The sequence below is a fragment of the Pieris brassicae genome, unplaced genomic scaffold (genome assembly GCF_905147105.1).
Source record: "Pieris brassicae unplaced genomic scaffold, ilPieBrab1.1, whole genome shotgun sequence".
Classification (NCBI taxonomy): domain Eukaryota; kingdom Metazoa; phylum Arthropoda; class Insecta; order Lepidoptera; family Pieridae; genus Pieris; species Pieris brassicae.
Genome location: NW_025576214.1, coordinates 10,001 through 15,000, shown reverse-complemented (window position 1 = coordinate 15,000; position 5,000 = coordinate 10,001). Strand labels below are relative to the sequence as shown.

The 5,000-nt window shown below is 44.3% G+C and overlaps 2 non-coding genes across 2 annotated transcripts in view; both read right to left on the bottom strand.

Moving 5' to 3' along the window:
• The window catches only part of LOC123719780, a 157-nt gene extending 121 nt beyond the window's left edge, over positions 1-36 (bottom strand). Inside the window, exon 1 of the ribosomal RNA XR_006755879.1 lies at positions 1-36. This exon is cut by the window's left edge and continues 121 nt beyond it. This is a non-coding gene — a ribosomal RNA (5.8S ribosomal RNA).
• A 350-nt stretch (positions 37-386) lies between these two features.
• On the bottom strand, positions 387-2,292 carry LOC123719773. The gene has a single exon (XR_006755872.1). It is a non-coding gene; the product is annotated as a small subunit ribosomal RNA (ribosomal RNA).
• Between the last annotated feature and the right edge of the window lie 2,708 nt (positions 2,293-5,000).

The following is a 5,000-nucleotide window of genomic DNA, read 5'->3' as shown; positions in this document are numbered from 1 at the left end:
TCGACCCGCGAGCCAAGTGATCCACCGTTCAGGGTAATCGTTTTGTTTTTGTGTGTGTTTTTGTATGAGAAAATATAAAAGGTGCGAAAAAATTAAACAAAAAAATTTGAAAATAATACTTATCATTAACGTGTACGACAAATGAAAAGAAAGAAAATCTCTTTTATTTGCGTGGTTGTACACAAAAATTAAAATATTATTTCAAAGTATCAATAGGCGATAGCGAACGCTAATCAAAGCGTGTCGCAACGCACACGTCGCGAATCGACGAGAGAGAGTCAACCGTCTCGGATTCGATTTTGATTCGTATCATTCACGTGTTTTTGTATTTTTTTCTTTTTTTGCGAGTCTTTGACAACAACAAAACAAAAAGAAAAAACCAACGTTAATGATCCTTCCGCAGGTTCCCCTACGGAAACCTTGTTACGACTTTTACTTCCTCTAAATGATCAAGTTTGGTCAACTTCCCAGCAACGCCGACGGCCGTGAGGCCACCGCGTGTCGGTCCGAAGACCTCACTAAATCATTCAATCGGTAGTAGCGACGGGCGGTGTGTACAAAGGGCAGGGACGTAATCAACGCGAGCTTATGACTCGCGCTTACTAGGAATTCCTCGTTTATGGGGGATAATTGCAAACCCCAATCCCCAGCACGAAGGAGTTTCAACGGGTTGCCCGGGCCTCTAGGCCAGGGAGAACATGTTGATTCCTTCAGTGTAGCGCGCGTGCGGCCCAGGACATCTAAGGGCATCACAGACCTGTTATTGCTCAATCTCGTGCGGCTCGAAGCCGCCGGTCCCTCTAAGAAGAATTTTAATACGTCGCCAGTGAGTTGCGCTCCCCGAGAGTCGCGCACACCTTGAATGACGACGCCTATTTAGCAGGCTAGAGTCTCGTTCGTTACCGGAATTAACCAGACAAATCGCTCCACCAACTAAGAACGGCCATGCACCACCACCCACCGAATCAAGAAAGAGCTGTTAATCTGTCAATCCTTCCGGTGTCCGGGCCTGGTGAGATTTCCCGTGTTGAGTCAAATTAAGCCGCAGGCTCCACTCCTGGTGGTGCCCTTCCGTCAATTCCTTTAAGTTTCAGCTTTGCAACCATACTCCCCCCGGAGTCCAAAATCTTTGGTTTCCCGGAAGCTGCCCGCCGAGCCATTGTAGTAACGTCGGCGGATCGCTAGATGACATATTTACGGTTAGAACTAGGGCGGTATCTAATCGCCTTCGAACCTCTAACTTTCGTTCTTGATTGATGAAAACACCTTTGGCAAATGCTTTCGCTGATGTTCGTCTTGCGACGATCCAAGAATTTCACCTCTAACGTCGCAATACGAATGCCCCCAGTTATCCCTATTAATCATTACCTCGGAGTTCTGAAAACCAACAAAATAGAACCGAGATCATATTCTATTATTCCATGCACGAAATATTCAAGCGGCATTTTGAGCCCGCTTTGAGCACTCTAATTTGTTCAAAGTAAAATTGTCGGCCCACCTCGACACTCACCGAAGAGCACCGCGATAGGATTTTGATATTGAACCGGCGTTTTACCGCCGGCTCACCGACGATATGCTCCGCAGACGTGTCAGTATCACCGCGGATGCGGTGCACCGACAGCGCGGCGCACAAATGCAACTACGAGCTTTTTAACCGCAACAATTTTAGTATACGCTATTGGAGCTGGAATTACCGCGGCTGCTGGCACCAGACTTGCCCTCCAATTGTTCCTCGTTAAAATATTTAAAGTGTACTCATTCCGATTACGAGGCCTCGTAAGAGTCCCGTATCGTTATTTTTCGTCACTACCTCCCCGTGCCGGGAGTGGGTAATTTGCGCGCCTGCTGCCTTCCTTGGATGTGGTAGCCGTTTCTCAGGCTCCCTCTCCGGAATCGAACCCTGATTCCCCGTTACCCGTGACAACCATGGTAGTCGCAGAAACTACCATCGAAAGTTGATAAGGCAGACATTTGAAAGATGCGTCGCCGGTACTGGACCGTGCGATCGGCAAAAGTTATCCAGATTCATCAAAATTAACGACTTCGGACGCATGGCCCTCCGCCGATTGGTTTTGATCTAATAAAAGCACTCATCCCATCACTGGTCAGAGTTCTGATTGCATGTATTAGCTCTAGAATTACCACAGTTGTCCAAGTAACTGAGTAAGATCTAAGGAACCAAAACTGATATATTGAGCCATTCGCGGTATCGCCTTAATACGGCTTGCACTGAGACATGCATGGCTTAATCTTTGAGACAAGCATATAACTACTGGCAGGATCAACCAGGGAGCTGCTTACGCAAACGACACGCCTACACCGCGGTCACGCGGCTTCGGCGAGCCGCTGGCTCGGCGGCGTCGAGGGGCGCGCGCTTGCGCGCGCGCCTTCTCGACACGCGTGAACGTAACGCGTCGAATTTGCACGCGACGCGACGTTCGCGCTTCATATCGATAGACTAACTTTGACCGGTCTACGAGCGGCCGTCCCGTCACGATCTCGCAACGAGGTGATGTACAACGATGCTCGACCACTGTGAGGGACATAAAACTGCAACGAACACGACCCCGCGGGCGGGAATCGATGTTGTGACAATTTGAAAATTGAACATTCATCTAAACGCAACTTCTCAATTTTTATTCAATACGTTATTGTAAACATATTAAAACTCGGCTGGCAATTACATGCGCACACACACGCATGATTCGCACTAGATACGATCAACGCCCGGAGCTTGAGGGATAAATTCCAACACGACGCTGCGCACACCGTTTCGACGATGGGCGCGTGTGCGTCCTCTTTTATACATTCTTTCCATATACGGTCGCCGTGGCGACCGCGCACGTGTCGAACACGCTAGGCGCCCTGCGTTGAGGTGTGCCTAGAAGCGTATTCTTTTAACATCACAGATAACACCGGGGGAGACGGTCCCAAATCTTGGTCGATTGGTAACATCACCATACGGTCTGCGAACGCGGTGCTATAATATAATTTTATATTATATTATATAAAATATGAGGAGGAGTAGTATGTATATTCTTTGTTATTTTGTGTTGACACAAGAGAGATATATAAAATGTACTATACACCACACACACAGAGAGAGAGAGAGCTGGGAAAGATCTCGGCGGTCTCGCATTCGAAATACGAATTTGATATAATTTCCTCCGAAAATCCATACCCATATCTATATCATCCATGCGCGAATATATGTATATAATATTCTCACACTTCGCACAAACACAAAAACAAGAACACATTCTATTCTCTCTCGTCCGTCGTTCGTGTCTATTTGAGACGAACGACGCGCGGCAACGAGAACGAGTCGACGCTGTGCGCACGACTGTTTCGCTCCACATCTATACCGAGAGCAATAGTCCGCGTCGGCATTGGAGCGGACGTCGAATGTTTCTCGTAGAGCGAGCGGGAGAGAGACGATTTTTCATTTTATTATGTATGTGTATTGGCGTGCAGTAGTAGCACGTAGTAGTACTAGTAGTAGTAGTAAAAAAATATTATTATTTATTTTATTGACTGATATGATTTTGTTTGTTTTCTTTTTTTTGAATAGACATTTGTATTGATAGATATGTTTCTCGTTGAAGCTCGCAGCACACGCTCAGAGAAATGGCAATGTGGGTTTATTTGAAGAAAAGAAAAAACAAAAAAAACAATTATATTTATTAATAATATGTATGTATGTATGTATGTATGTATGTATGTATGTATAATAATGAATTATAATAATTATTCCGATGCAACGTCAGAGGAAAATGTTTCTCGTACAGGTGCGGCGCGCGACGGCCGGCCGCTCGACAGTTTCGCGCCGAATGTTTCTCGTTGAAGCTCGCAGCACACGCTCAGAGAAATGGCAATGTGGGTTTATTTGAAGAAAAGAAAAAACAAAAAAAACAATTATATTTATTAATAATATGTATGTATGTATGTATGTATGTATGTATGTATGTATAATAATGAATTATAATAATTATTCCGATGCAACGTCAGAGGAAAATGTTTCTCGTACAGGTGCGGCGCGCGACGGCCGGCCGCTCGACAGTTTCGCGCCGAATGTTTCTCGTTGAAGCTCGCAGCACACGCTCAGAGAAATGGCAATGTGGGTTTATTTGAAGAAAAGAAAAAACAAAAAAAACAATTATATTTATTAATAATATGTATGTATGTATGTATGTATAATAATTATTCCGATGCAACGTCAGAGGAAAATGTTTCTCGTACAGGTGCGGCGCGCGACGGCCGGCCGCTCGACAGTTTCGCGCCGAATGTTTCTCGTTGAAGCTCGCAGCACACGCTCAGAGAAATGGCAATGTGGGTTTATTTGAAGAAAAGAAAAAACAAAAAAAACAATTATATTTATTAATAATATGTATGTATGTATGTATGTATGTATGTATGTATGTATAATAATGAATTATAATAATTATTCCGATGCAACGTCAGAGGAAAATGTTTCTCGTACAGGTGCGGCGCGCGACGGCCGGCCGCTCGACAGTTTCGCGCCGAATGTTTCTCGTTGAAGCTCGCAGCACACGCTCAGAGAAATGGCAATGTGGGTTTATTTGAAGAAAAGAAAAAACAAAAAAAACAATTATATTTATTAATAATATGTATGTATGTATGTATGTATGTATGTATGTATAATAATTATTCCGATGCAACGTCAGAGGAAAATGTTTCTCGTACAGGTGCGGCGCGCGACGGCCGGCCGCTCGACAGTTTCGCGCCGAATGTTTCTCGTTGAAGCTCGCAGCACACGCTCAGAGAAATGGCAATGTGGGTTTATTTGAAGAAAAGAAAAAACAAAAAAAACAATTATATTTATTAATAATATGTATGTATGTATGTATGTATGTATGTATGTATAATAATGAATTATAATAATTATTCCGATACAATGTCAGAGGAAAATGTTTCTCGTACAAGATCGCCACGCGACGCGACAAGATGCCGTTCAACGGCACGATATCTACAACTCTGTC